Consider the following 19,957-nt stretch of genomic DNA (forward strand, 5'->3'; position numbering starts at 1 on the left):
GAAAGATCATTTATTTACTGTGGTATTCCAGCTCAGTGGATATGAGGAATTATTAAACCATCTTAGCATAGTGTCCAGGCATCTGGTTTTACTCCTCAGAGCACTGGGTAACACTTCAAAATGTTCACATGGCTCAAAGGAAAACTCCCAATATAAAGTCAAAGTGTTTCCTTAGTTACTAGTAACAGGTTCAGCATCCAGCTCTGTGCATTCTTAGATAAGTGAAGTTATTTGCAACAGAGGGAAATGTCAGTGTCTAGGCTGCAGAATTTGTTCCTAATGAATCTGGGGCTTTGTGGGTTGTAACAGTGTCTCTCACATTTCACCTTGCTGTACAGACACTCCCAGTGGGCCAGGGTCTGTCCTTACAGTACAGGTAATAACCTCATGATGAAGGCATTAGCTCAATAACAGCCGAGAAAAGAAGCTGAATCAAGCTCATAATCCCATTCTGTCCAGTGAAAAATAAGGGAAGATACTGTACAGTGAAATTCACGTCATCCCTCCATGACCTGGGAAGGGGACAGGTGAGAAAGGGCACCACTCCTCTATTCACATCATGTGAAAATATCTCCTCCACCTCACCATGACTAAAGTCCACCCCGGGGAAGAACAAGAGGGGAAAGACAGCACTGATCTCTTCCAGCCAAGCAGAACTGAGCCCCTGATTTGAAGGGATAGACTAGCAGGGAGCAAAGCAAGAGCACACAGCCTCAACCAGCTGAGCAGCTCCAGGTGCTGCCCAGAACACCATGCATATTTCTATCAGAAAATATTCATGTATTACTTATTTTTCTGTGCAAATGCCTTCAGAGCTCTGTAAATCTGTGCAGCTACAGATACAGCTCCTTGGACCCTGCAGTCACCTCTGTTCACTGCTGTGGACAAGACACACGAGACGTGGTACCAGAGCAGAATTTGAAGATGCCAGAAGTAATTTAGCTCCTGTAAGGATGGGCACTGAAAGCCTTCAGCTGGTTCCCCACCTTTTCAGTCTTTAGAGAAGTTACAAGTCTACTCTCTTTTCAGCTGACCTAGCATGGATGACCTAAAGAACTCAGCTCCAACTCTCTGAACGCTTCAGCAGTGTCTGTACTTCATGGTCACAGCAGAAAGGTGACAGGGTACAACTCAGCTCTACCACCTTCAGGTTTTTTTGTGGGATGTGTGTATTCCCTATATATTGAGGAGAATACATAGAGAAAAGCTCCAGGGAGATATCTTAGCCAATATAAGTTCACTTTATTCTTACACAGCAGAGCATGTAGGACTGTGGGATATCAAGACCATAAAATTGAAAGGAATTGATACACATTGATTAAACTCCATCTTCAGCTTATGGCCAAGAAAACTATCACGGAAACATTAAAAATGAATGATGTTCTCTCTTCATGCATATTTTCTTAATGGTGACAGAACACTAGACAGTGTTGGCATACCAAACAGCCCTCCATCTCTCATCCCTGCAATTCTAGAACAATCTCATCTCTATTGCTGAATTCAGCCTGGGCCAAAAGGATAGAGACAAACTTTATGGAAATCATACCATTGCAGCAAAGATGATTAAAGTATTGACTTGGGAATGATTAACCAGTCCCTTCATAGCAGCTTTAAACAATGACAAAGAGGAGACTAAAATGTCAAGGAATGACCATCCATACAAGTTCAAGGGACATATCCTAGCACTAAAGACAGCAAAAAATTGATTAGGTTTATTGACAGTAAGCTGAAAGGGAATAAAGAGGGGGAAATGATGCTGAGTAGCTGAAGAAATTACTTAAGTGAAATCCAATGCAGAGAATCAAAGGAACACTTGCCATATGAAAAAATAAGGCAGGATGAAGTATAGAAAAAACTGAAAGTGAGAATGCTGCCAGCAGTGAGATGTCCAACAACCCTGACGAGGCAGAAAAGAGCCTGCTCTGCCTTTCTTCTCAGCATCTCTGTACTTTGCTGCAATTCATCCACATTATAGACAATTGAAGGCTTTTGCTTTAGAAAAAATATTACTCCATCCTTCCTCCCCATGCCATCAGCTGCTGGCAGTGCTTATTCCCGTTCCTCAGTGTGAAGACTGCTTGTCACACAAATTTCTAATTTCTCCATCTTCCAGAAGTGTAATGAAAATGTAAACTTAAAAAAATAAAAACGAATTTCCAACTTAAAAGTTCCATAGCTCTTCTATGTTTTACATCATTTTCTCAGTCTTTAGCTCACCTGTGTGCAGTTCTACCAAATGAACATAGACTGCCATCACAGATAATAATCCAACACTTTGGAATTATGGATACAGTACTATCCAGAAAATATTAGAAAGAAAGGAGCTAAACTATTAGAATTCCTTAGTCTCTCTCTCAAGCATCTGTCCATTTTGAATGAAAAGTAAAAACAGGTCAACTACAAAAGAAAAAAACAAAAAAAAAAAAAAAAAACCAACCCAACCAAGACTACTGGCAATTCATAACTCAGTTATTCACTAAAATCTGAAAGATGTCTTTGTAGAAACAACAGTTGGGTTGGCACCGAATTTTTCATCCATTTTTTTTCTATAGAATTTATGTAACAACTCAAAGTGGATAATTTTTACCTAGATTATTTCTTGGAAGTAATACTATGCAGATTTAAATAAAGCCTTCAAGCGTATAGTTTATGCACGTCTCCAGACTTTCAATAACCACAGTTATTCAATATTACTATTTAGCTCAAAATACAGCTGAGGAATAAAAAGTATTATTAGTATGGAAGGGAAAGGTGTTAATACACTTTGTGTTCTAAATGATCCGTTGTGAATTTGAAAGTGAATTTCAAGACTAAATATAACCTTTAAGACATTTTTTTTCCTACATAAGTTTTGTTAATTCAGAGTGTACTGGGGAAAAAAAAAAGAGAGTTTTGAGCATAAGCAAGGAAGAAAAAGATCTAGTTGGTTCATTTCAGGTAAACCCTAAATGTTTACCCACATTTTGAGTTGGAGATTTAGGTGATTCACTGACTTCTCCTGTCTCAGTTTCTCCATTGCCCTATGAAGGTAGTAATACATAAGTGTCATTTACTGAATAAATCCTCTTTGTCAAAGACTTTAATAGTGAAACTTTCTATTAGTGCTGCTTCTCTGTGTCATTACTCTTCTCTATCTACCAGATGTGCACATCACCATAAACTCAAATAGGGGAATAATCCTCTCTCCAAACTCTGTGCTGTGCCATGGAAGACACTCAGTTTTCATTCAGGCCTTTGCTGTCCTGTCAAAATTAATTTGATGGGAGAAATTCAGCTGGAACTGAATTAAAGCCAACAAAGAAAAGATTCTGCCACCAAAAGCAGCTATATAGCTGAGACAGATATCCTCTAGTCCCTCCAGAGATTTAAACCTATCTTCCCTGCAGGGAGACTAGAAAGCATTAAAGCAGCATTAAAAAAAAAAATAATTAGAGCAGGCCTCTTTTTTCTTTAATAGTGGGAAAATTAAGCAGGTTGCTGCAGTCTTTAGTGCTGTTCACCTTTGATTTTCCTTGTTGGCACACAGTAATATTACCTGCAGCTACTGGAGAGAAGAGAAACTCAGAATGGGACTCCAGGAAAGGGGAAAGAAAAGAAGCAGCCAGTAGGAACGTCATGGGACTTCTGGCTTAAGGGTGTGCCCTCAACACACCAAGTTTCACATCCTTCCCCACCTTCTTGGATGAGGATCCTGTGTGTGAAATCTCCACCTCTGCTTTGCCTCACGCCTGGTTGAGCCACCACATCCAATCTGAGCATGGCAGGAGCTAAAGGGATCTGCCCTCAGCTGGGGCTGCTTGAGTCAGAGAGCTCAGGAGGGGTCTCAGTTATGCCTCCCAGAGTTATACACTCTTGAACTCTGCATCCAAGCTCAGAATGCTCAGTGACACATGGGATCCAAACCTGGAATTCTGGTAGAGAGGAAAAAGTAAAACAGGTAAAGCATAACTTGTTTTCACACAAAAAAAAAACCAGCCAGTGGGTAAAAGTGAGGTTTCAGTGCTTTACTGGGGAGACAGGACCCATCAGCAAGATTTGCTCCCTGTCAGGAGCAAGGAAAACCCTGCCTAGGGTTTGTGGTGCACTGCCTGTGGCTGTGTACCTTACAAACCATTCTGCTGCCAGAATTGCACCCAAAACCATCATCTTGGTGATCACTTCTTGGCAATGTCTTATTAAACTTTTTCTTGTGACAGGAGAATTTTCTGGTAATCAAAAAGAAAAGCAATTCACTTGATTAAAGATAAATTGGTAAATATAAGTGACAGAACTGGTTTGCCATGAACATCAGGATACATTCCAAATCAATAACACCAGGACAGAATTGCAGCTTAAGGAAAGGAATTCACTAGTTTTAGGAAAGCACATCATTAAATCCTAGACGAGTTGACAGATTCTCAAGCAGAGAGACAAGGAGAATGGCCAACCTGAGGCCTTGTAGATTGTGCTACCCTTGTCAGTCATTTGGTGTTCTCTTTCATTTACTGGTAAAAGCTGAAAATACAGATGAAAATCATGGTCTCAGAAGTTAGAGCTAACAGCCAGTGACATAACAGAGATATTTATTAAAATTACACTAGGTTTCACTTTAATGGTTTCCTTCATAGCAGCAGACTTTAAAAATCCTTAATGACTTAGTTGAACTTTTAGTATTTTCTAAGTTTCTCATATCTAACTACAAAGAGAACCTAAGTCCTTTACCTCCAGCATAAGGGAATTTCACAGGTCGGATTATTGATAATTAGGATTTTAGCATTTCACCTCTAGATCAGTGTTTCAAACTCAGAGGAGGTTGATATTGAATAAAAGTGATTTCCATCAGTTGGCTGCTCAGTGACCTCTAAAAAATATTACAAGTTGATAGTGGACAGGTGTCTGTATGATTAAAATACACTTTGCAAGCACAGTTGGCACCCTGGAATTTCCTTATTATGAATCTATAATCTGCTCCCCCCAGCTCATAAATTCAAAGTATTCAGGGGCACTGAGATGTCATTTAAAAAGAAGGAGGATACAGTGTTCTTTGCTCTTCTCACAAAGTACCTCTGTTTCTAGAGCAATTTTGAGTCCCTGGACAAATGCTTTCGTGCACTGCAAAGATTATCAATCACATTATTAAAATTCATGCATTACATATTAGGTACCAACATTAAAAATCAAATAAAAACCTAAAGTGCTGTAGGTTCTCTAGCAAAATCTCACAGCCAGCACCATGTATGGTGTTCACTGTAAAGAGAAAAATACACACAGCACCAACAAAGTAGAATCATGCAGGGTGTCCTACATATGCATGAACCAACATTAATTGAATCAATATTCCCAGACATCCACAGAGAACTCAAGTATTTTTGGTAGTAAAATATGCTAAAATGTTTTTGGCAGGAGAAGGTGAGCCTAACCTCAAAATGAGGTGGTTCTCTGGCTAGGAATCAAGGAAACAGCTTTATGTTTGAGTAGGATTTGGGGGATGGGCTGGGGAAAAATCACAATACTTTATGGCTTTTGAATAACCAAGCCCATAATACAAGCCTCAAGCCTTTAACCTGTTTCTCTTTAACTCATTCAGAGATTTTGTCTGAGAACACATGAGAAAATCTTTTCCATTATTCTTCTTTCTTGTTACACCAATTTTGAGCAAAGCATATTGAAACAAATGCAGCTTCATAGACCTAAGAAACTTCCCAAGACTATCATGGAAGGTTTTGTGGACTTATCATTTACTCACATCTGTGTCAATGACAAAGTAGGAAAACCTTGTACAGAATCCAAACAGGGAAGGACACTTTGGTAGAACCAGTCCTCAGCAGTTTAACTACACATGCAAGATATTTCACCTCTCTGAGAAGAAACATTGTTTGGTCTATTCAAGATGCTATAAGATTTATAAGAACATAAAACAATGGTTTCCAAGCTTGGCACTGCTGTGCTGTAGGGGAAAGACTGTGGATCCATCCAAGAACAGAGCCCTCACCTTAACACGGGAACAAAACACAGGCAAGATTAATTAGCTCAAGAGAAGATTAATCTTAAGTTTGTGAAAAAGTGTGAGAAATGAACCACAAAAAAAAAAAAAAAAAAAATCCAGAGTTTTCTAATGGTCCCACTAGGAAAGTCCTGCTAGAAATTTCCTCCTAGGAATTTTCTTCTTAAACTGATTTTCTCGACCACTAATTTCCTCTGCAAGTTGCAACTGAAATATAGGGACAAAACCACTGCTAAGCAACTCTCAGCATTTACCCCTCAAGTCTCCAGTTTAAATGCATTAAAAGAGTCTGCATTTTACAAATATTTTAGATGGAGTGGTTAAAAGGAAGAGGAAGAACAGGAAGGTGTGCAATCAAAGCAAGTTTTCATGCACCTGCCTTTAACACATTTGTCACATTGTCCAGCAGAATAACAATAACCTGCTCAAACTGAAACACAAACACAAAAAGTTAAAAACTGAAGACAGCACTGTTAACAAATTGCAGATGCATGAGACTCATCCAGAAAGACCTCACAAATCAGCAATGAGAGGAAGAGAGCAAATCATGCAGAAACTATTTAATCAATGAGTAAAGACAATTATAACATCTGTTAATCTTTTGTGTAGGTTATAATTAGATGCTGCGGAGGAGTAGCCTTTAAGAGGGAGGCAGGGAATCCTTTAACATCTGCTAGAAGGGCAAACACTGTGCAATAAATGACTTTAAATGCAATCAGCAAAATGAGAGCTGAGCAGAGTTCACAAAAGGCCTGTATAAAAGATTGTGGATAACAAAATATTTTGCCAAAGGTCAACTCCTGCAGCACTAGAGCCTGAATAATGAGTTCTAGTTTATAGGCCACATCAAAAACAAACGTGATTGTACCTCTGAAAAACAATTCTTTTCTCATTTGTGTCATTATAGCAAAAGCACATGCTGCTGCTGTATATCACGTCAGCTTAATGACTTATTAGGGCTCTATCTATCAATCTTGAACAATTCAGAATAAACAGGTAGGTGTGATGTATTTTAAAGGCCAGAATTGAGTCTGATTAGACTGACACAGAACTGCTTCGCACTGTAAAAGTGATGTGATTCTGATTTTAAATAATTAATCATTCAATAGCTTCTAAAAGATCTAATTATTTACTCATTTTGCCGTTGAAAACAACCATATGCTTTAAGCTGTTCCTCACTGAAAATGTGAGTCCAAGAGGGAGGTATTTTATCCAGTTTAACACGGCCCTCTACTGGCAAAATAACCCCCCAAAATCTTACCTCTCCGTACTATTTTGTCAGATCATTTCAGAGCAGCAGAAAAAATCCTACATTTTACAGCAGTTACACCAAATCTTAGAAGATAGAGTAGGTCAGAGTTTTAGGACTTTGCATGAATTAAGTCATCACTTAATCTCTCCAGAATTCCCTTGAGGAGAGCTTTACTTCCTTTCACCCACCAGATGCAGCTCTGGCCCTCAACAGAGCACTGAAGAAACAAGCCAAGTGCTCATATCTAGAGGAGTAAGTAATTTTAGAAACAAATTCAATCTTTCTACTTGTGTCAAGTTGTGCTGTGCTCCTCAAGGATTGCCACTGATCCCTCACAGGACTGATGCACACATGTGATTTCAGTTTGCACAATTAGGTAATACTTAGTATAGGCAAACGAGTATAATAGAGCCCAGCTGCCAAAAGGATACTGTTTGAAATACAAATGCTAACTACCACCAAAAGCAACTTCACTGCAAAAGAATTCTTGCTTCCTTCTTTTCTCCACCATTGCTGAAAATCCACTGTGGTGATTCAATACAGCTTCAATCAAAGTGAAGCAGACAATGAAATTCGCCTCTGTTGTTGCATGTGGTAATTAACTCTTCCTATTTGTATTATGTCTGAGCAACAAAGAAACAAAAGGATACGGTGGAGTATTGAATTTAACAATTTAGATAACGATGAATTATAATAATCAATTAGCATTGTCAAAGAAAATAAATTGTGACACGCATTTGATTCTGTCCAGACCTATTGTGTGCACACACTATCCAATGCTGGTTTGGCTCTGGAAAACAAATTGGGTTGTCCTGTGGAAAGCTTATCAAACATGCAGTTTAACAGTGGCATTTGTTCTTGCTGTGTGTCAATATTAATAGACCATATTTCAGCAACATAATTTTTATCCACTGCTTTATAATCCAACCTGCTTTTCAAGGTCTGCATCATTCACAGCCCATAGACAATGTCACAGCCCGTTTCCAGAAGCCATTGCTGCTGTACAAATCCCGTTTATCTGATCCACCTGAATGCCAAGCAATGGGCACATAAAAGATGTCCCGCTGTTTTTCACATAATAGCTATCTAACTTTTCATCCTGAAAACATCATGACTAATTCATGTAACCATCAGGGGAAACCTAATGTAATTCAGGTTCCTGCATGCTGCACAAGTGATATCAGCAGACAGTACAGAACAGAGCATTCCAAGTGTTAATGGCTCATGTTCTATTTACATTGTACATTTATCCTGTTTTAGTAATAAAACAGCATATTACATGCTTTAACTTCCGAAGGTATTCTGGCAGCTTTGGCAAGAATTTTTCTTCAGCATAACTGCAGTCCTGCCAGGAGCTGCACACGTGCAGAGCCACACACGAGCTGCAGAGCATCCTGCTGCATTTGGCCCTGGCTGCACCGTGCTGAGCTGCTCAGCCAGCTGAGCTTCCCTCGGACACCTTTGTTCTGTGTCCTTTATCCCAACCCCAGTCCCACTTGTCAGACGATTACAGGCTGGAGTCTGCCCTTATTCCACTTCTTTTCAGATGGTGAGAAAGCCCAAAGAATTGACATTCTCTTGGCAATTGTCCCTTTTAATGCCATCCCAGAATATTATCAGATTATACTCTGTGTCCTTGGGTAGATTTCTCAGGAAATAAAATCCAACTAGGGGATCCCTTGGCTGAAAAGTGAGCTCAATCTATATCCTAATTTGCTTCATTAGTATATAAGAAAGAAAATGTCAATGTGAGAAGGAAAATGCAAAAGAGGAAAATGAGAATTGGATGCCCACGGGCTCATCAGGTTTTGAGAGTCTGCTTCTGCTTTTAAGGGAATTATCTGAAGATTAGCTCATGTCTAAAATGGAATTGTACCCTTCTGCTTTATAATTACTGGGGCAGGATTTCTACTTCCATAAATCTAAGCCGCCTAAACGCTTATACACAATTCATGTACAAGAACAATATCATAGGAACTCATGAAGTTTTCTTTAAAAGTAGTGAAATTCACATTTTTCAGATTAGAATTTGCATGTAAAATTAAAGTGAGAAAGGTAAGTGGAACCCGAGTAGGGTTTCTTATTCTCACTTTAATTATTTTGAAGATTTCAAAGGCATTTATTTGTCAACAATGTCTGAAACTTTGCAGCTGTAAATTATCAGCTCACAACAGTAGATCATTATTATATATATTATAACAAGGTGAGAGAGGAAAGGAAAGCCTGGCTCTTAGGTGTGGATGGAAAGGGATCAAACCCATTCCATCTCCCCAAAGGAAAGCCTCTAACACAACTCTGCTCTTCACTCCTGCATTTGGTGGAAGTTTCTGAGCTAAAAAAACATCTTTTAAAGACCATATAAACTTTTAAAATATTATTTCTGAAAAATGAGGATGAACACCTGAGGAATAAAAATATACTCTTATTTACACGCCCATTTGAAACACCAAAAGCCTTTGCCATTCCCACGATACTAATGCAGAGCTAAATTTAGGTTTGTTCCCCCCACCCCCCAGGAGAATATGCTTCCATTGCAAAGACAGAACAACAGCTCCTGAATTGCTCAGTATCTTGACATGCCAAGCCACATTACAGCATCAAAAAAGAAGAGCTGGACAGTTTTGATCTGCTGTAGAAACAGGGTCACTTGAGAGGGGCATCTGCAGTTGTAGCTCCTCTGACCTTAATAAGAAGCCAAAAAAAAAAAAAAAAAAAAAAATCTGTTGCTGGGTGGGACTGAGAGGCCTTTTAAACAAAGTCAGTAGCAAGCAAAGCAAAGCAAAATAAATAGTGCTGATAACTCATGAGGAATCCTCTAATTCCTATCTGATTGATTTGTACTGACTTACCCTCATACACTTGCCAATCATAATTTTCTGATTTCAATCCTCAGAAATGTGCTTTGTCTTCACAAAGACAGATCATTAAACAGAGGCAAACAGTAATAAAAAGTTCCTCATACACAGTACTGTGATTAGGTTACATCCTAGAAAAAGCCACTACAACTGAAATTACAGTAATTTAGAATGGGTTTCTGGTGAAAGATTGAAAGGAGAAGCAAGAGACCTGGGGTTTGTTTACCAGCTTTTGAAGTGGGTAAACTAAATTTTAATAAACCACATCTATGGACCAGTTTATTCTTCTGCCAAACACAGACAATTCCATGCCAATCACAGCTAGTTGTCCTGAAAATTAGTTAATCTCTGGTCAGAAACACAGTTGTGTCCCACAAACAGCAGAAAGTTTTCTCACAGCAGCTACCAGAATGCTAGTTTTTCTGCTCTGATATTTCAGGATGTCATGGGATTCCTAACATAAACACTCAAAACAAAAATTACAGTTTCTCATATAATTGAGAATTCATTTTATCTGAAAGGTATCAAAAGACTGTATGATTCTCTCTTTTAAACTTATACACCTCCAGAACTTGAAGAGGAGCTAAAAGTGAAAAATAATAAAGTTTTTTTTTAATACATGCCTTCATAAGAAACAAAATTATTTTTAAAGAAAACTGTACTAAAAACTACAAGGAATTTATATTACAAATTCAAAATAATATTGAATATTCAAATAAATATAATTAAATTACAAGAAAACAACCTTCAGGGAGCCCAGGTTTTGTTCAGTTAATGACAGCACTCAGGAGACTTTAAGTTTCATCACTTAAATTAAGAGAGAGCCACTTCAGTGTAATCTCATACAAACAAAAGCCAGAATGAAGTTTTCATTTGTCCTGAACCGCAGTCAGATGCGTGGCTGTAACTACTCCTAACAACTACATACTTGCCACTCTTTTAATTAAAACAAAACTACAAATAGCAATGCTGACACACTCCTAGAGAAAATAAGCTTTACAATGATGATAAAAACACCAAAACAGTAAAAGCCTTACTTGCAGCAGTTCAGTCAAAACATGCCAGCCCTGGAGAACTCAGAACCGTAAGAAGTCTTTTCAGTCCAGAAATTCTCTTGAGTTTATCCAGTGTTTATTTACCAAGCTTTAAAAGTCTGTGGTTAGAAGAACAGAGTTAGCTTTCTACACCCTCCACAGCACCAAAGTCCTGCAGTAACAGCAGACATGAAGTTTGCTGATAGTTGGGTTTGCTGCTGCTATGTAGTTGCTCAGTACTTGTAAATACAAGCTCTGTGGACAAAGTCCCAAATGACATCACAGGCAGCTGCTTATTGTTGAGTCTTTATTAACCGACTGTCAAAAAAGAAAAGCGAGGAGGAAAGAAAAGCCCAAACTATCTTCCCTGCAGCACAATTTGCATCTTAGTAGGAGTTTCAGTGCTACACATATAAATACTTCTGTTTACCCAACTGATGTTTTTCTAGAATGAATAAACTGTTTGAAGGGAAAGCAGAAAAGTAAGAAAAAACTTAAACAGCTTCACCACGTGAAGAGCACAGGGAAGAAAAAAAAATAAAAATCACCAGCACTACCTTTTTCACAATTTATCACTGAATTCTCATAATTCTTTTGTTTGTTCAACAATACGGGTGCAAACTTGCCTTGATTTTAAAGTACAGAGCAGAGGACTTTAATAGGCTGAAATGAAAGTTTCAACTCATTCCAAATTTGAAAAGTTACAGAATTACAAACTATAATCTTTGTAAGATTTTAAACAGCTCAATGCATTGTGAAGAAAACCCTCTTACTTTCCAAAGATGAAAATACAAGAAAGCAAGAAACAGCATCAAACAGAGTTATTCACAAGGTGCTAAGGGCATAAATACTGACCTTTCCTTCTCAGAGGGGAGGTCCAGGACTAAGAACTGTAGAGCTGAAACACACACTCAACTCCCACCGAGGGATGGGCTACTCACAGGAGAGCTAGTCCAGCTCCTAATCTGAATCTCTGTCACAGAGCTCCTGCTGAAAGAGAGGGGCTGGGACTCTGTGCCTTGATTTCTCAGAAGTCAGTCCTTTCAAGTCAGAACTTCAAACGCTGAAAGCACCACCAAGGCTTGTGACAGACTGAGCTCTCTTATCTGTGCACGTTTCCACACGAAGAGGTTCAATATTGGAAACACCTGGCCACTCACATCTAAACACCCTAAACTGTTCCACAAACAACAAAACAAGCGAAACTTGAGCTCAGGGATGAGCGGAAGCCAAGTTTTCACTGCTTTTTTAATTGCTACACATGAAAGCTTCAACCCAAATTCTGCCTGTATTTACAAAGAGAAAACCAATCTTGGGTCAGATCCTCAGTTGCTGTAAATCAGGCTAGATGCAATTACACACCTGAACAAGAGCAGTCAGCTGCAAGCTGAAATCCTGCTTTTAGCCTGAAAGAGTGCCATTAAAAACATTTGTGTGACCTTAATAACAGAGTGCCTGATTTTCCTGGTGCTTGCCCTGAGTGGCAGCAATACCCTGCTGACAGTGGTGCTGAGTTCATTGTGACTGCTCATGTAGGCAATTTCTACCTCTGCCACTTGCTGCCTCGAAAATATAAGTTTTTACTTTTGATGGAGATCTTTTGTAAATCCCCTACATTTATTCCTGTGGCTAATCATCCTGTAGCATACAAGAAACACCATACTGTGTAACCCTGGGTTATATTTACCTCCCTGGCTCAAAACACACAGGATTGTGTTCCTCTTCCATTGCACTCAGCAAGGTTTTATATCTTGCTCATTAAGATCTTGCCAGTTAGATGCAGGAAGTCTTCAAAATACTTTGAGGATGAAGTGGGCTATGGGAATAATAAGCAGTAACACATAATATTGAATCAGATCAATTTCAAACCATAGAGATTTAGTTCCAGCTCCACAAGTGCCATTTAAGCAAATATGAGCAAGGCCCAGTGCTTGGATATACAGCTCCATAAGACCTCAGCTCTTTCCATGAGTAACCAAGGCCATAAGATCAGCAGAAGAATTAGATTTTGCTTAAGTCTGTCGCAGATTAATAGTGTGCTTTCTCAGACAAAGGATTAAATTCATTTTTTCACCTGCCATTAGAAGTAGTTATAAAATTTCAAAACACAGGTTACATTGAAGCTCTCTTGATGAGAAAACTGTCTCTGAGACACTAATGCAGACAAATATGTGTAGAAGAAAGGAAGAGAGTATACAGTCATAAAAGAAGGAGACCACTAGTTTAATTGAAAAAGCCAACTGCTTAATGAAATAAAAAAGGATGAGCCTTAAGGAAAATTGCAGTCTGTTCCCAGGAAGAATTTATATTATTTAGTAAAATTTAGCACTTACTAAATTTCCTAGAGCATGTTAATGCATTTCCAGCCTAAGGACACCTGAGTGAGCAGGGCCAGGAGAGCACACACACGACTCACATCTCTCTGGTCAGGCAGCAGTGCAGAGGCACTGACTTGAGTTGCCTGAAAGCAATTTTTTTGAGTTTTTCAGAAGTGGTGGTTATTGTAAAAATAAATGCATAACAAAACAAGTACTGAGATTTGTGGGTTTAACCAGGGAGTTGTTCTTCCCAAGAGGAGAATTGCCATGAGGGTGGACAAACAGATTTTGCATTCTTCAAATTACAGCACTTATTAAGGGAGTGGCCATTAGCTCACCCTGTCAGTGCACTTATCCATCTAATTTCTATTCTAAGTCATAAGATATAGCTGCTGGCTGTGCAGATACAACTTATTTTTGGCAGGAATGCCACGGATTTTGCTAGAACAAAATTAACAGCAGAATTCAGTCCTTGACTAGATGCAGGTTCAGTGAAAAGATAAAGAAGTCAAAGTCATGGGCTGCAGTCATTTCTCCTGGCCTGATGTGCAGTAGGCTGAACTGATTCTTGTATCTGAAGAAATAATTCAGCTTCGTACTGCCTCATTTTTGATGAGCAGACAGGTAAGATGACACATTTCAAACTGATCTAAGTACACACAGATTTTAGAAAAGCCTGTCAATTAACCTCTTGCAGTATGGCCAGGATCTCTTAAAGACCTCATGTCTCACACTAACACAAAATCCATACTATTTCAGGTTCACTGTCCACATTTGACTCTACTTTGTTATTAACTTAGAAAGTTCTTCCTCACTGAAGAACCTAAAACAAGGACATCATCTTGAAAAATGCAATATTTGACTGGGATTGAGTCACCTAACTGCACATTTACTGATGAATGCAGGAATCCCTGAACTTGTGATGTGCTTGCTCACTTCTTACCAGCTCAGGAGCAGAAAACAACTGGGACCCAGGTGTCTCAAGGTTCAGCCTCTCATCACAGACCCCTAAAGCTGCAGCAGAGGTGATCAGCCCCACAGCCTGAAGAGTTAAAAGGCAGGTGGGAAGAGCTAAGAGCATTTTCCCCGAGGGATGTCCCACTCTCCTGAGAGCCCTCTGTGATTAAGTGCAGCTTCAGACAACCTGCCCATGTAAAAGCCTTGTTTAACACTCTAACTACTGCTGGGGCAAGGACAGACAACCTGACAGGCTGAAGAGCAATTTAGTCTAGGGCAAAATTGAAGGATATTAAAATCCTAACATAATATGATAGAATATAAATCCTAAACTGTTACATTTTTATCCCATAGTAGATACTGAGATCACTGGAGTGCAAATAAAAAAAAAAAAAAAAAAAGTTAAACAAACTGTAGGCTGCAGAATTTGTCTTCTTTGGAGTTGCACATGGTTAGAAGTATTGAGTTGGTTCCTAAAATATCATGGAAATTTCTCCAGTGTTCTGAAGAGCAAAATGTTCTTTAAAAATTACTATTATGCTCGCTTTTACCAACACAGTTAAGTATGTCTTACAAAACATTTACCTACAAAAATGTGAGGTGTCACAAATTAACACAGTAAACACTTTCCTGGGGTAGTTGGCCAAGCAGATAAACAACTGGCAAGTTGAAATAAGTGGAGACAATAAAAGGAAGGGTGTGAGAGCAGTAAATGAATCTCCTCAGATACTCAGTTGACCTTCAGTTGAAGTAGTTTGATCGGGCTGGTAAGCTTTTGATCACAAAAATAATTTGGTTTTTAACCTTGCTAGGTGATTTTTCAAAGCTTTTTACCTCCCCTGCATGTCAAGAATAGAGAAAGGGTCCTTAGCAAAGGCAGGTTTTAGTGCTGGAACAAACAATAGCTCTCTCTTCTGTCACATATATGAATTTAAGCTTCAGAGAAAGCAGCAAATAACGTTTAACAACAGTTACTGCATTCAGGTTGGCCATTCTGCTACATGCAGGGTTGGGGATATCATCAGTCTGGTTGTCCTTGCCAGTTGTGCTCTCCATGCCTGGCACTGCCATGCTGCCCTCTCCAAGAGCTCCCAGGCAGCTTCTGTAACAACCTGTGTGCTCCTCAGTACCTGTCACTCCTGCAGCTAAAAAGTATGATAGTCTACCTCCTGGAAGAGCACCTCAATATGGAAACATTTACTCTAGCTCACATCCCACACTATGGGAAATCCTGTCCTTAAGTGTCAGGATGAAGCTTTGACACCCAATTCTGACACATAGGAAAGAAAGTCTAAAATGAAATATTTAATCTAGCCTTTTCAGATGAGCTGAGAGCTAAAATGAGCATATATGATTGTTCCTGCCATAGCAGTGATTTGCAATCAATTTCTAAGTCTTTTTCAGTTCCATAATTTTTGCTTCAGTAGAATTCTATGAAAAGCATTCATTGGAGAAAATTGATAAGATATCTTTAAAGGACATTGCCTTTCACTACAAATTGCCTCAATGTAAAATACAATATTAAGCAAATCATAAAAAGTTTGTTTTGAGTGTTTGCCACTTGAAAATGGAAGGAGTAGTCAGAAGCTGGATTTTGGAATTACACAGGAGCTCAGAAATATTGTAAATAAGGTTACAAAATCTAAGTACATAGGACTGGCTCTCCTTAGTTCTGTCAGTTAAGTCATTATTCCTTCTTTGCCTTTCCTGTTGTTTCTGGAATCAAATAATTGATTCAACCACCAGTGACCTTATCCAGAATTAGTTGAAATCAATGGCATTAGTGGATTCTGGAGCAAGCCCAAAACCAATGCATGTTCAAGGGCTTTTGTGTATCCTTAATCACACGTATAAGCCTCTGCAAATTCAGATTCCAGTGGATCCCATCATTTAATCAGTTCTGCAGTGTTTAACTTCACATATGGACAGGGGTCCCCTGCTGGATATTGAAAGTGGTGTCTATTATGAGGAGAAGGTTATTCCCATAATCTCTTTCTGATGAAAGCATGTATTTGTACAGGTGTCAGTGATCCAGCAGGGCTGGCAGCTAATGGGAAGGCTGACTAATTTGCACTCTCCTGCTGCCTCTTCGGACACGTCGCTGTGTGTCAGCAGCAGAGGTAGTGGCTTGTGAAACACACATTCCTCTGATGCAAGCATCTGGCTTCTTGGCAGCCAAGTTGTGACAGGTTCTGCAGCAGCTGGGATGGCCCCGTGCTCTTTCAGATGGTTAAATAGTCTTGTTTTTCAGCCTAGCTGTTTGTTTTCCTGCTGCACTCTTGGATGGAAGCCCATTCGCCCTTTTAATCAATGAACTGGCCGTTGGATGGGAGTAATCAGCCACATTTCTGTGCATGTCAGAGCAGAGATTTTTGCCCAGAGATTGCCAGCCCTACAGCCCTGCACTCAGCTTAACCTTCTTTAACCCTGTCCTGCTTCATCCTGACACCTAACACACCAAAGGAAGGATTGTCTTCCCAAACTGAGAGCAAACACTGGAATAGCATTCTTCATCCCTTAGTCATAGAATTTCCTGGATTTCATAGCTTCTGCTTTGTAAAGGAGACAGTATTCAGATCAAATAAGAAATACAATTTATTTATTTCAGATGGCTTTATAAACTATCCTCCCATGTGCATGCACCAGATGGAGATAGGAATCTGGCTGGAAGGTTTAGCCTTACACTGTGTGGCACAGAGGTAACAGCACATCAGATCATTGAGGTAAAAAAATCTTCAGAAAAGATTCCATAAATCTGAAATAAATTTTATTTAAATTGCCTTTAAACATATTATGCAAATCCACAACATAACAAGCAGTTCCGAGTAATTCCCTCCAATAAATGAACACATGGCACTACCAACACCAAATGTGATGATGCAGTATTAAAAAGGAGGTCTCACAGGGATACCACAAAAATCGAAAGCCGTCATCTGCCTCTCAGCCATTTGTAAGTCACCTCCACCTTTTCACTCTAAATGATAATCTGTCTCTCCTTTTTTCCTATGTACTGCTGCTTGTGGAGGGAAAATAAGTAATGAGCTGATTTGGATAGGCTACATTTTCCCCTGGCAGGGTTTTACTCTTCACTCTTGTGCTTGCCATATGAAACTCTTTTCGTGGGATGCAGCTACTCTTATTTCTACACTCACCAGAAGAGAGAACATACACAAAATGCCAATTCCTGCCCCTGCCACAGAGAGAGGAGGGAACAAATCTTCCTTGCCTTCTCCTTTCATGTGTTCCATTGATGGCTTAATGAGGACCTGGTAACAAGCTGATCAGTCCTATCACCCTCTATTTGCCAAATTCACACACTCACACACCTGCTGTTAATCAGTCCTAGTGGCCAAAATGATCCCTGTGGAAACAATACATCAATATCACTATGGGCTCCAACCACACCAGGCCACACATATCCAGAGTGATCATAATCAGCACTCAGCACCACCCTGCCCTAAAGGAAATAGGAAAACAACAGTCCCAAACCAGTCTGAGATATGTTACTATAATTTAAAGTTGTCTTTGGGTCTTTCCATTCCATCTCCAAAGCAGGGCAGGCAAGAATTGCTTCCAGCAGATGACTTAGTAAATGAGAGCTGTAACAACTTGCCTGGTTTTAATACCATATAATTCCATACTATGGCACACAAATTGATAAAAACCCTGTCATTTTAATAAATTACTATTATCAAGAAGAGGCTATCTGAAATGCATTGGCCGTGTTCTGGTCTCTTAACACCCATATAATCTGCTGAAAGTTGATCCATGTCACAGGTAAAATGTTCAAGGGTTAAACAGCTTGCTTAAAGCCCAAGGAAAGAAACCAAACAGATTAAAGTCTAGGAATCACTGCTCCCAGTACTGTCAGTGGAGCCCTGGACAATAGCATGAAATCTTACTGAAAAGTAACTCAGTTCAAGTCCTCAGTCTCAGCTCCCCTCTGGAAAAAATCCTGGGTTGTAGAAAGCTGTACTAATAAACAGTACACGGACTGGGATCTCAACAGTATGCTGTGATTACTTTAAATCTGTGAAATACAACAACTCGTAACAGCTAGCAAGACAATTTTCAGGAGAAGAGACCAAAGTGTCTCTGCAAAAAAGATGATGGAAAAGCACAAAATTATTTTTGTGAGGAGAAAGGTTTCTTAGTCTTCCTTAAAGAAAAGCACCTCCATCCTGTTCCTCTGGATAAAAAAGGACAGGTATATCAAACAAAAGCTGTTCTGGATTACCACACTTCCTTCTCCACCACAGTGCTGAAGATTTTATTGCATGCTATAAAGAGAGGAAAAACTCATCTTGTAGTCATATAAACACAGTGAACAACACAGAATAAGTATCAATTACTTTTGCAAGTTGCAGTGATAGCTTCAAACCCTGAGGATAACTTCAAATGGTATGACAAAGACTTCAGTTAGATTAAAACATCAAAAGCAAACTAGCATTCAAAACCAAACAATTTCGTCTCTGCTGTGGAAGTTACAATAAATTTTCTGAACTGGCAGATTTCCCTCCTAGCTGTTCAGCTGTTCCTTTCCCACAGGTAAAATAAGTCAATCTGTTTGAGAAGACAATTTGCCACCCAGCTTACTTAATGCCACACATTAAAATTAAATGACTGACTAATTTTGTTGTCAAAGAGTTGTTTTAATGGGAATTCATGGTTAAAAGAAACAACTCCAATAGGGAAATAAAATCACATGATGCTGACTTCCATGTGAATTAGATCTAAATAAAATAACTGTCCAACTTTTTGCCTCTTTTTACATGGACCTTTTCTCAAATCCTTCAACAGGTCCCTGCATATATGTCAGTCCCTGTCTCCTTTAATCCCATGATCCAGCTTTGGCTCAGTGATGTTAGTATAAACACAAACATGACTAACAGAAAACAGAATATCTGTGATAAATCTTTGCTCATCTGGAATTGAACATGATAAATTCTTGTAGCATACTAGCACGCCAATGTGGCTGCATTTTCCATTCCCCTTGTTCCAATATTAGTGGCTATGGAAAGTGTGTGGCAGTGCTGGTGCTGGGTGTATTCACACAGTGCTGTGCAATGCCTTGCAGAGACATTTGAAGCAGCTTTAAATAAGTTACTTTGGTTCTGGAAAGCAGTGTGGCCATGTTAGGTCTCTGCATGGAGCCCAGCACAGGAAATACCCTCGGCAGAAACCCATGGGAGCCTTACAGTCCTGCCCCAGCCCAGCGAGCAGGTTCAGAGCCAGCTCAGCATCTCCACACAACACTGCCCTACAACCACAGATTATTAAAAGGGTTCATTTTGCTTTCAGAAAAAGGCAGGAAAATTCTTTATTTTTACAGTGTAAGTCACAAGCTGAAAAGACTTTCCTAGTCGTGGTGTGAGCTCATTTGATTCATCCTAGAACACCATTCTTAGCTGAAAGAATAAAAGTCGCTCTGAGGTTGAGTGCCACGTTTGAAGTGGTCTGTGGGAGCATGAAGCAAGCTTCACCCTTGCATTTTGATCAAATGAAGGGCTAAGGCTCAGGCCACTTCACTGCCTGGGAAGGAGCAGAAACCTGAGTGC

General features: G+C 39.4%; 1 protein-coding gene across 6 annotated transcripts in view; it reads right to left on the bottom strand.

Annotated features, from left to right (window-relative positions):
• Positions 1-19,957, bottom strand: part of NCKAP5 (NCK associated protein 5) — a 376,424-nt gene that overhangs the window by 338,516 nt on the left and 17,951 nt on the right. Inside the window, exon 1 of one of the 6 annotated variants that reach the window (XM_014870827.2) lies at positions 11,128-11,328. The exons of the other annotated variants lie outside the window; for them this stretch is intronic. The gene's annotated coding sequence lies outside the window, so the exon portion shown is untranslated. Of the gene's footprint in view, positions 1-11,127; positions 11,329-19,957 lie in introns of those variants that run through there. 6 annotated transcript variants of the gene reach the window in all.

Source organism: Sturnus vulgaris, chromosome 7 (assembly GCF_052056855.1).
Source record: "Sturnus vulgaris isolate bStuVul1 chromosome 7, bStuVul1.hap1, whole genome shotgun sequence".
In the NCBI taxonomy this organism is placed as follows: domain Eukaryota; kingdom Metazoa; phylum Chordata; class Aves; order Passeriformes; family Sturnidae; genus Sturnus; species Sturnus vulgaris.